The sequence below is a fragment of the Lissotriton helveticus genome, chromosome 7 (assembly GCF_964261635.1).
Source record: "Lissotriton helveticus chromosome 7, aLisHel1.1, whole genome shotgun sequence".
Taxonomy (NCBI): domain Eukaryota; kingdom Metazoa; phylum Chordata; class Amphibia; order Caudata; family Salamandridae; genus Lissotriton; species Lissotriton helveticus.
In genome coordinates this window covers 623,613,909-623,626,511 of record NC_136068.1, presented here as the reverse complement: position 1 = coordinate 623,626,511, position 12,603 = coordinate 623,613,909, and the positions used below count along the sequence as shown (strand labels likewise).

At 49.1% G+C, this 12,603-nt stretch overlaps 1 protein-coding gene across 4 annotated transcripts in view; it reads right to left on the bottom strand.

Annotated features, from left to right (window-relative positions):
• The window catches only part of FBRS (fibrosin), a 430,176-nt gene that overhangs the window by 280,338 nt on the left and 137,235 nt on the right, over positions 1 to 12,603 (bottom strand). The window lies entirely within an intron of this gene.

Sequence of the window (12,603 nt, the reverse complement as noted above, 5' to 3'; positions counted from 1 at the left end):
TGCCATGCATAATTTGACTGCATGTACTACTATGCATAATGCCGACGTCTAAATATTTTGAGTCTCCCCGGAAACCCTTTGTGTGATTTCCGATTGCAAACATTTCCATAAACGCGAATCATGCGATAATTTGAACTGTGTTCATTGTTTCTATCACTGTTAAGTGTGGAAGGTAATGTATCCGGTGCTTCTACGAAGAGGCGTTACACTGATGTTTTTGCTGACCTAGTAGTCCATCATTGCACGTGAAATGCGAGGGGTGCTATTGAATCTTTTCAAACCCCCAAACAAATACCCTCTACTTTAAGTCGTACACACAAGTTGAAAGAAGCCCCTAGTACACGTGCATCACATTTTAAAGTATTCAGATGTACAACGGCTGGACTTACATCCATCCACCCGCTAAAAAATGTCAACGTAATAGGGAGCCGCGGCCAATGACCAATAAGCCAAGGGAGCCATGGGTTGAAAAAGAAAACAAGTTACTTACCTGTAACTTTGGTTCCCCAGTATTGGTAACTTTCATAGATTCCCATGCTTTGTATCATTCCCCGTCGTCGGAATGGGAGTCTCGGTAACAAAAATACCATAGCTGTAGGTACAAAAGACCAAGGAAAAAGGCATAGGCCCCATTCCCTTTTGTAGCATATCACCCTCTTTGTTTAAAAGAGACCAAACTCAGGCCTCAGCCAATCAGAAGTGCCTCACCCCTTAGAACCTTCCTGAAGGAACCTCAGAGCCTCAGATTTTCGTAGCCGTTGTGTACTTAGACACCATATCTGTAGTAGGCTGAGCTTTCCTCGGGGAGGTGGGTGGGCGCATGGGAATCTATGAAAGTTACCAATACTGGGTAACCAAAGTTACAGGTAAGTAACTTGTTTTCTTACCCCAGTATTGGAACTTTCATAGATTCCCATGCTTTGTATCAGAGTAGCAAGCAGTTAGTAACAAAACCACATTTTGCATCATCACAATATAGCAATAGGCAACATGACATAAAGATACAAAATGTGAAAGACGGAAGGTGGGAAAGAAAGGAAAGCTCGCCAATCATTGGAAGAGGTTCCTCAGGACAGCCTGTCCTACTGCCACATCACCTTGTTGTAGGGACTCCAAGCAGTAATGCCTGGTAAATGTGTGAATGCTGCTCCAGGTAGCAGCTCTGCAAATGTCTTTGATCTTTACCCCTGCGAAGAGGGCTGTAGAAGAAGCCACAGATCTCGTGGAATGTGCGCGAACCTTTCCAGTCAGAGGTTTTCCTGCAGCAGTGTGACAATGCAGAATGGCACTCGTGATCCATCTGGAAATGCCCTGCTTGGAAAGAGGAAGGCCCTTGCTTAGACCTCCGAAGGCAACAAATAACTGAGAGGTTTTCCGAAAACTCTTAGTACGCTCCAAGTAGAATTTCAAACACCGTTGCACATCGAGCGAATGCAATGCCCTCTCTGCTGGTGTAGCCGGTTGAGGACAGAACGCCTTCAGAATGACCGGCTCATTCAAGTGGATGTCCGAGGGGACTTTAGGCATAAACCTCGGGTTAGTTCTCATGATGACAGTGTTTCTCTTGAATTGAAGGAAAGGTTCTTGGATAGTTAAGGCCTGCAATTCACCAACACGCCTAGCCGACGTGAGAGCGAGGAGGAGAGCCAATTTCCATGAAAGGTATTTCATGTCAGAACGATGGATTGTTTCAAACGGGCCCTTCATGAGTTGAGAAAGGACTAGATTCAGATGCCATGTCGGAGGCGGTGGTCTCACTGGTGGATAAACTCTGAACAATCCCTTTAGAAATTGTTTGACAATTCTGGAGGACCACAAGGAGGGCCCAGAGGCAGTCCTCCTGAACCTCGACTTTGCCGCCAAATGGACCTTAATTGATGAATGTGCTAGTCCCGACTTGGCCAAGGACAGCAGATAAGGTAGGATATGATGAGGCTTGGAAGCGAAAGGATCAATGCCTTCTTTCTTGCACCAGCAACAAAATCTCTTCCACTTAAGACGGTAAGTGTTGTTCGTAGAAGGATCTCTTGCCTGAGAAAGGACCTCCTTAATCTCACTTGAAATGGGTAGGTTCATAAATTCTCGCTGCACTGGAGCCATGCAGTCAGGTGTAGTGACTGCGGATCCGGGTGCCAAATTTGTCCCTCGGACATAGTGAGGAGATCTGGAAGAACCTCCAAAGGAAGAAGAGGGGCTATCGAGAGCAGATGGAGTTCCGCGAACCAGAACTGCCTCGGCCAAGCAGGGGCTATAAGGATCATCCTGCACGGCTCCACCTTGATCTTCCTGATGAGCCGTGGGATCAGAGGTATGGGAGGAAAAGCGTAGACAAATGTCCTCGACCATGCTATCGAAAGCGCACTCCCCAGAGAACCTCGATGGGGAAGCCTGCTTGCATAAGACCGGCACTTCTTGTTGGTCGGAGTGGCAAAAAGATCGATCTCTGGTTTGCCCCACTGGCTGAAGACCTCCTCCAAGACTCGGATTCAATTCCCATTCGTGGCTGACTGAGGATGACCTGCTCAGTCTGTCGGCGTTTTCGTTGAGGACACCTGGCAAGTCTTCCGCTTTCAGCGAAATCCTCTGAAGGATCGCCCATTCCCAGCTCTGCTGAGCTTCTTGCGACAATGGACGAGATCTGGTTCCCCCTTCCTTGTTCACATAGTGCATGGCCGTAGTGTTGTCCGTCCTGATAAGCACCTGTGAACCTTTCAGGCGAGGAAGAAAAGCTTGCAGAGCGAGTCGTATCGCTCTGAGCTCTAACAGGTTGATGTGGAGGCGTTTCTCCTGGGGCGACCAGTGACCGCTGACATGCAGGTCTTGCATCACTGCCCCCCAACCCTCAAACGACGGGTCCGTTGTTATCACTTGCGGAGACGGGTCGCTTGTGAAGTATAGACCTTGGGACAAGTTGTCTTGATTTGTCCACCATAAAGCTGCTTCCTTCATGCTTGGAGAGCCCATCACTCTGTCTTCGAATGAACCGTGGACCTGCTGCCACTGGTTGTCTAGTTGTTCCTGCAGAGGACACATTCTTAGTCTGCAATGGGGAATTAGTGGGACACACGATGAAATCACCCCGAGTAGAGACTTGTAGCGGCGAACTGAAAGACACTTTTTTGTGTGCAAGTCCTGAGCCAAGGTTTGTAATTTGTCTCTCCTTTCCTGAGTGGGGAAGGCTCTTGAAAGCTTGGAATCCAAGATGGCTCCCAGGAAGCGAGCCTTCCTGGACGGGAGCAGGGAAGACTTCTCGTTGTTCAGAGTGAGCCCCAGATTCTGAAACAAATTGGTACAAGCTTGAACAGCCTCCAGCGCTGCCTCTCTGGACGGAGCTTTCAGTAACCAGTCGTCCAGGTAGGGGAAGACCTGGAAATGGTTCCTTCGCAGGAAAGCTGCTACTGGCGCCAGCACCTTTGTGAAAATTCTTGGGGCTGAACGGAGTCCAAAAGGTAAGACCCTGAACTGAAAATGGCTCTTGGCTACTGTGAATCGCAGAAACCTTCTGTGTGCTGGGTGAATAGGAACGTGGAAATACGCATCTTCGAGATAGAGCGTGGCCATGAAATCCCCCGGGCTGATGAGCTTCAAGATGTCCTGGAGAGAGACCATCCGGAAGGACAGGGAGATGAGATGGGTGTTTAGCTCCCTGAGGTCTAAAATGGGGCGCCACTTTTCTTGCGTCTTTTTCACCAGGAAGAACCTGGAATAAAATCCTTGTCCCCTTTGGTTTGCGGGGACCGGCTCTATCGCTCCTTCCGGAGCATCTGTTGGACCTCGAGCCGCAGGAGATGCTGGTGTTGCGATGGAATGGCTGCCGGGGGCTTGGGTGGAGGGACTTGCGTGAATTCCAAGGTATGCCCTTTCAGAATGATGTTGAGCACCCAACGGTCCGATGTTATCCTGGACCAGTTGCGAAGGTATTTGGTGACCCTGCCTCCAACTGATGATCTCTTGAAGGAGGGTCCAGTAGGAAGAGCCAGGAGGCCGCTATTGGCGCTTGGACGAATCTCGTCCTCGTCCAGCCTGTTTCCCCTTATTGTAAGGCCTGGAGTAGTTGGTAGACCGGCCTTGCCGCTGTTGATAAGGCTTGCGGTAGTGTTGGGAACCGGAGCCCGTGGTGGAATAGCGTTGTTGCTGTTGATAGGATCCTCTGTAGTTACCACCTCTACCTCGGAATCCTTTAAAAGGAGACTTTCTGTATTGAAGGGTCCCCAAGGACCTGGCAGTCTCTGTGTCCTTTTTTATGTCCTGAAGTGTCATCAATAAGCTTGCCAAATAATGCTTCACCATCAAAGGGAAGATCCAGGACCTTGTTTTGAATTTCAGGCCTAAACCAAGTAGCTTTGAGCCACCCTTGGCGGCGGACTGCCGCCCCAGCCAATGAACGGAACGCCTTTGTCGCAATATCCATTGCACAGTCAATGATTTCCGTCGACGTTGCTTCTCCCTCCTGTAAGATTTTCTTTGCCTCAGTCGTAGATTCCGGAGGCAGCTGGTCAGGTATGGAGCGACATCACACCAAAGCTGGCGGTCGTATCTACCCATGATAGCTAGGGCATTTGCCGCTCGCACCAGCAAACTTGCCATCGACGAGAATCTCTTCCCCACATTATCCAACCTCCGCCCTTTCTTGTCCGGAGGAGTTAAGGGAGCAGAGGGGTTACGGGATTTCCTCTGCGCAGCTTGCGAGATCAGAGTCTGGTCTTGGATGACCCGTTAAGGCTGCCGGGCCATCAACTGGTGCCTTGTATTTCTTATCCAGATGCGGTAGCACCAGGACCACCGTCGCCGGATTTTTCATAGCCTTTAGGCCCTCCTTCCACACATGATCCACGATTGGAATGGACCTAGTTGATTTCATAAAAGGTTCCTTGAAATCAGAAAAAACAATCCGTGGAAACTTTAGGCATAGCCAATTTGAATCTCGCAGCGGCTCTCTCCATCAGCTGATGGAAGCCCCCAATGTCTGCAGGCGGGGAATCCGCCGGATCTGGGATTGGCAATGCTGGATCCGGAATGATATACTCGTCATATTCAGTATCGGGAATAGAGCCATGATCCGACTGCTGACCCTCATCCAAGGAATCATCATGGACGTCTTGTAACCCGGAGGACTCATGATGGATGGACATTTGAGGCCGAGGGGAAACTTGAGCCGGAATGGTAGGCGTCACCAATGAGGCCGACATCTCAGCAGGAGTTACTGGCGTTGACGGCACCGGAATAGGCATACTCGTGTTAGATTTATAGTCCTGCAGCATCTTATGCAGATCTTGGAGAAAAGATGGCACTGAAACCATTTCCTGCTCAGCATGATGTTGCGACTGAGCCGACTGATGATGGCCAACATCCTCGCGTCCGTAGTCGCCCTCAGAGTCAGTGTCCTGGCATTTGACTAGAAGTTGGGAGGGACTATCGGCATAGCTGTATGAGTCCTGGTCCTCCTCCTCTGAATCTCCTTCTTGCAGAAGCATGGTTAACATCAGAGGAGACATAGTCTGCGGAGAAGTAACCTCCGGCGTGATCCGTGTCACAGAAATGGTCATTCTCTTTTCAGAGGATAAGATCGTCGACGGTTCCGTCGTCGACGGTTGTATATGCGTCGACGAGATCGGGGTCGTCTAAGTAGTCGACGAGGAAACGGTCGACACGCCAGCCGTTGTCATTGTCAAAGTCGTCGTCGACGCCCTCGTCGACGAGACCGTCGTCGTCATAGACACCATCGTCTACGTCGGCACCATCGTCGACGGTGAGATTGAAACTGGTGTCGTCGGCACCTTCGTCGTTAGCACCTTCGTCGTCGGCACCTTCGTCGACGACGACTTTGTCGTCAGCACCTTCGGTGGCATCTTCGTCGTCGGCACCTTCATCGTCGGCGGCGCCGTCGGCGGCGGCGCCGTCGGCTGCTTTGCATCGACGTCGTCTCCGTCGACGGTGAAGAAACCGCTGTCGACGGAACCTTAGTCGACGATTCCCCGGTCGACGGGATCGTCGATGACATCAATGCAGACTTCGATTTTTTCATCGACGGAACCACAGTCGTCGACGTCTTCGAGGACTTGGAACTCCTCTCAGAAGATTGGGATGAAGGTTTTTTGAAGGCTGTGACAGTCTTCTCACCTTTAGAAGGCGAATCTGGTCCTACCCTCTCCTTTACACCTCGGTGAGGAGATTTGCTGGGACCTGGGCTCTCAGACTCACTGGGGGTCTTTTTTGAGGCCTTGGAAGATCTTTCCATAGAAGGGGAAGGGGAGCCCCTACCCCTTTTCACTGACCTTCTTGAAGAAGAGATCGATGCTGCATCCTCACTGTCACTGGAGACAGTATCTTTCCTGGTTTTCAGCTTATGGAGCCATGTCAAGAGTCTTCCCTCACGGTCCCGGAGGGTCTTGGCCGAAAAGGTGCGACAGATTTTACAGTCCGCAGCCTGGTGGTCAGGATAGAGGCAGTAAATGCAGTCTTTGTGCTTATCCTCCACAAAAAGCCTTTTCTTACCACAGGTGGAACAAGGTTTGAAAAGGGCTTTTTTCTTCTCCATTTCTGACATCCTGGAAGGCAGCCAACAATCCTGAAGTGAAGTTGAAGATTTTGAAGTAGAAATCCTGAAGAAATCCCTTGTAAAAGTAGAAGTTGAGCAGAGCTCAAAGGAGACTCCCTAAACACAACGTGCGGTAGAAAATCTGAGGTTCTGAGGTTCCTTCAGGAAGGTTCTAAGGGGTGAGGCACTTCTGATTGGCTGAGGCCTGAGTTTGGTCTCTTTAACACAAAGAGGGTGATATGCTACAAAAGGGAATGAGGCCTAGGCCTTTTTCTTTGGTCTTTTGTACCTACAGCTATGGTATTTCTGTTACCGAGACTCCCATTCGGACGACGGGGAATGATACAAAGCATGGGAATCTATGAAAGTTCCAATACTGGGGTAAGTTTGGGAACCACTGGCATAGCCTATAGTGTACACATTTCTTTTCTGGCAATGGCCGGCGGTGGGAGGGGATATGGTGGGATTGCTCGAGTTAACCGTATTGTTGCATTGCCATACATCTGCGGATGGTGGACACACTGTTCAGAACCAATGTTTTTCTCTTTTATGGGGGGGACAGGGAGGGAAGGGAGGGGTTCCACGGTCCTTAGTCCACCAGGAACCTAGGCAGGTTTGGACTACCCCAGCCTGCTGCAGGGGGGGGGGGGGGGGTGGGGGAGATTGAATAATCCAGTCAAACGTAGGGCTGTGCTACTCTATTTCGAACAAACTCATGCGGACATTTGCCTCCTGCAGGAGACGCATCTCTTACAGCGAGACTGCCAGCGTCTTTGGTCTAGAAAGTTTCCCCTACAGCTTTTCTCCTCTAGTTACACTAAGACAGCAGGGGTGGCCATCCTTGTGTCTCAGAGATTTAAGGGTCATGTCCTGGATAAATTGGCGGAGATCAAGAGGCGATTGCTTATCTATAGATTTTCTTTAGGCTCTACCCTTTTCTCTATTGGCTCGGTTTATGCATCGAATGAGGGGCAAGAGGTTTTTTTACACAATGCTTACAGGGGCCACTTCCACATCGGACTGCCACATACTGTTAAGGGGGGATCTTAACCTGGTTTTTGATAATGTTCTAGATAGGTCCTGCCAGCGTACCACACAGGCTGGAGCGATATCGGGTGAGGGTTCAGCCAGGTTGCATGAATTAGGCTTTAGGGATCTGTGGCGTAGTCTTCATCCAGGGGAGCGGGAATACTCATTTTTCACATGCGGACAAAACATTTGCCCGCCTAGATTACTTGCTTGCTACACTGCCCACACAAACCTTAGCTACAAAAGGTGGAGATTGGAATCGCCTCCTTATCAGACCATGCCCCGGTAACTGTTAGCATTGCTCTTCCCCCTCTCCGATCTTAGAGAGACACTATTGCACCGGAAGGATGTGATCTCACGAATTCAGTGCGCCCTCACAGACTATCTCTCCCATAATAGTAACACAATGGCCAGCCCTGAAGGCGGTCCTCAGAGGCGAATTTAGCCATCTTGGCTGGGGATAATGTGGAGACAGCGCAAGCGGGATGACCTTACTCAGCAGGTTAGGGAGCTCGAGCAAATGCACCAGAGGACGGGGGCGCCCAGGATTTGGCGGCAGTTGAAGGCAGTACGGCAACAATTAGTGGCATTAGACCAGTTTGCTGCCCTCCGTTTGCGCCACGCCTTCTACACGGGTGGGGATAGATGTGGGAGATTGTTGGCGCACAAGTTGAGGGAGACCAGACAGCGGCAGATAGTGCGAGAGATAGTTAGGATGAATGGGAGGCATGTCACGGAGGATCACGACATAGCTGAAGCAAAATCGGTAGCACTAGATCTGTCCCTGGAGAAGTGCACCCGGGAGCTACTAGCTAAGGAGTTTCCCATTCATTGGGAGACTGAGGCGGTTCCATATTTGGGGATCAAGCTGGCCCCCTCGCTGAGAGACACGGTGGACATCAATTATGCTCAGTTACGAGCTAAGATCCGGAAGGAATTGGGGCAGTGGAAGCACTATCCTTTATCCTGGCTGGACAGGGTTGCAGCAATCAAAATGACGATCCTTACCGCAGGTTTTATATTTATTTCGCACTATTCCCTTACGAACTCCCAAAGATTGGATAAAACCGACGCAATCTGAATTGGCCCAATTTATTTGGAATGGGAGAAAACCGCGCCTTAAGCTCCGAATAGCAATGCTCCAGCCGGACCATGGAGGGATCGGCCTCCCAGACTTGTCATTATATTTTCAGGCGGCTCAGCTCTGCCTTTTGGTGGAATGGAGCAGATGCGAGTCGGAAAAGCACTGGCTTTTTCAAGACCAGGCTGTGGCTGGTAGACCTTTACAGGAAGTCCCCTTTCTCCGTAAGCACCACAGAACCCCTAATTTGTACGCCTCGTACATCACTAGGGTTCCCTTAGAGATATGGGATAAGATGAACACGAACCACGAATTCACCACCTTTCCGTCCCCACTTACCCCTATCTCGGATAACCCGGACTTTACTCCGGGGTTAGACGCTGTGGCCTTCGCGGGCTGGCGGGCGGCAGGATGTCGATTTCTTTACCATCTATATGCAGCGGACGGGGCTATTCCCTTCTCTCATTTTTGTCAGGAATTTGGGCTGTCGCGTCATTCCGCCTACCATATGGGACACAGACACCCTAACAAAAATTGTAACATACTGGTACTACACCCCTTAACGTCTTCACAAAATGGATCATACAAGGGAGGCACTTTGCTGGGGGGGTTGTGGACAGGCGGGGAATCTGGTGCATTTGCTCTGGGATTGTACACGTCTTCAGGGCTATTGGAAACAGGTGTTAGATGAGGTGGATGCACACTTTGATACTGAGATTCACCGTCTCTCATCATATGTCCTTCTGGGGCTCCCGAACCCTCTGATGTATCTGCTAAGGTCCCGTAGAGGTCACCTGATCGCAATTGCGCTGGGCTCAGCAGTGCAGAACATTGTAGCTCACTGGCGGACAGCGTTTGTTCCCACACTGCATGAATGGCTTCATCGTCTATTGATGGTGCTTGCCATGGAAAAACGCTCTCTCCTGCTATCTTCGGAGTTTCGCGAGGTCACCTGCCCACGGTACCTTAGATTGTTATGTCTTTCTGACACGGACGGTGGAAAATCGTGGGGGAGAAGGACTTGGCTCAATTTGGTGGACTGGGATCAGGGGGTGGGGGGGGTGGGGGAGGTCCGGGAGTGGGTGTTTCTCCATTTTTCTGTTTTCTTTTTCTATTTAATGCCTTTAATGAGGGGGTTGCACGTTCTCAAATATTGCACTGGCTCTGGCCTGCGATTGATGCTTGGATGCAGTCTATCTAATGTATTCTGCTTTGGTTAAGCTATTTGAAGGGGGACTACAAGGAGCATGTAAGTCGTTGGGAATGCTGTTATAAACTGTAATACGTGATATGGTTGAGTTTTGATGTCACAATGCCTTTTACCAGAGCAGGCAGCCAAGGTGAAAGGCAGGCCACAGATCACAATTGCAGCGGTCGTTTAAACATCAGAAAAATTGGTAGCTTTTCCTTCTGATCTGCTTCTTAATGAAATTGCGATCAGCAAACAAACTATTTATGAACAGGTTTATTTTTTGTTTGTGACAGTTCATTACAAGAAATGGCTCAAACCGGTCTGCTAGTTGCCAACAGGTTTCTGCCCTCAAAAGTCAGCTTATCTGGTCTGGGGCATTTGTCAGGGCTAAATGATCCTTATCATGAGAGCTGTTATGCTTAATCTATATTTCTTGGTAGTGCAGAATTTTTGGGGGGAAAACAAAGGAACCAGGATAGGCCTCAATCGCTTGTCCTATTTTTGCACCAGAAAGTAAACCAAGCAGACACTCTGGTCATCTTCCATGTTGTAAGCAAATTGATTCTTCCTAGTTGCAGGCTCCTACTTTCAGTTTGACTACTGGTATTTTTTTGTACAAGTTCTATGCAATTGCCATGTTCTAGGACATTGAGGTTCCACTGATCAGAGGGGACTGTTAGTCATTCCTCGAAGAAGCTGCCTATTCTGACTCCTACTGGCTGCAGGCCTCAACTCTTTTTGAGTCATGCCACTTCCTAGGGCTCTGCCACAAAAGGACTGCTTTGGTGTTGCGGCGTACTGCCATTGCCATGTTCAATGCACTAGTCTGTGGTGCAAGGTAGTGCAAGGAGTGCTGGGCTGCGATCATCCTCTTCCCGGGTTCCTGTGATAGGGATTGCTCCTTTCCTTAATTACACCTTGAACTGCAAGCCACCCCCAATCGCTTTAGCAGTTTGTATTTTTTTTCATACGCTGGAGGTAATCGTCCCACTGCCATTCTGAAGAGATTTTCCTCTGGAGTGACTTATTATTGCTCCTTCCACATCTTATTTAAACCCTGACTGTCGCAGCTAGGCACGTCTCCTTAGGGTGGTTCCCAAGCACATCTGTCTGCTGACCCTGTCCATGTCATCCAGTGCTGATTTTAGGCAGGCATTTAATGTGATCTTCCCCTCCTGTATTACTGGTTTTGTCATCTTACTGTACTGCTCCTGAAGATGTTCCATTAAATCCTACACCACCTCCCATTATGGATGCCCATAGCTGTTCAGCAGCGCATTGAATTGGCAATGAGCCACTATGAGGCCACTGCTTTGTAATTTTTCAGCCCACATTCTCCACCCTCTTGCTCTCCTTACCCGGTGGTAGTCCTAAGGAAGTGGCTCGCTTTTTTGCCTTGGGCATGATGACAGTCTGCAACTGAACTGTATTTGATGTAAACGGGGTCCTGGAAGAGTGCTTGCATTTCTTACCTACTCTGGTAGTTACTACTTTGTCAGAACCCGGCTATTTAATGGCTTCCCTCCCCTGAACCAAAAGGTTTGTTAGCATGGATGGCGAGGTCGTTTCACCCCCCCCCCCCCTCTGCGATAGGAACAATTTCTAGGAGGAAACAGTATTTAGTTTGTTCTGCTTCCAAGTGCACTCTGGAAGCGTAGGCTGCTCTCTAGATGAAGGTAATAAAGACAGCTATGCCATCGCGGGTGAGGACCTTGAGTGGACATGTATTGATCCTTTACTCTGGGGAGTCAGTGTCTAGTTCCTGCCACCTCCCTTCTAATGATTAGTGGAGTCCTATAAATAACTCTGTTGCAACTGACATACCTCCTGGAATTCGCTCTCGCAGAAGAGCTCTTCCACCTCCTCTTGACGCTTAGGTGTTGTCAGTTTATGCGCCACCTATTTCTCTACTGGCTCTTAGAAGTCTCTTTTAAAAGACAGGAAAGCGCAACTCATTCTTTTTCATCATTGTGTCCACTTTGGCATTGAGCGAGCACTGCTGCTTCCCTAGGTCGAGCACCTATTGCTTGGCATCGAAGGTGTCTTTCGTTTTGGCAGCGATAGACTCCTTTCTCCCTGGGCATCTTCTCTCTCCACCCCTCTTGATCACCTCTTCAGAATCGAGGCTGGTTCGGAGTGAACTTGTAAAGGCACCTCTGGAATAACCTAAAGGGATTGCGCTCGGTCTTCAAAAATTGAAGATGTGCATTCTCCGACCCATGTGGTCTCTCAGTGGTTGCATTGTTGATCTGGTGATTTCCCCTTATTTTCCTGGTTTTTGCTTCAATGTTTTGTTGGCGAATATAGTCTTCTCTTCAATGGCTAATGATCTCCAAACCTTGCTTCCAGACCAAACAATGGAAAAAATCTATAGATGGCAACCACGTAACTGGGTTTCCATGGCATACGTCTGACTTCACTGAGGATGGATATAGCAACAAATAGTTGTCAATGACACCTACACGCAAACAAGAACTACAACAAAGACAATTCCAGACCCACCCACTACATGGTAGAATAATGCCCAGCAAGTGAATAAAAAAAAGATTCATGCTGTAAAACCTCAGACTGCTCAAATCTTAAAAAAGGCTTTACAGCAGACATCTACATTGGCAAAACATGCATCACATGCCTAACATCCTACTGTACACAATATTATACAGCAAAGATAATCGATAATGTCCACTGTGCTCACAACAGCATTGTCTATCAACACTGTATGCTGCAATTAGACTTCATGAAAGAACGCCTAACAAACATCAA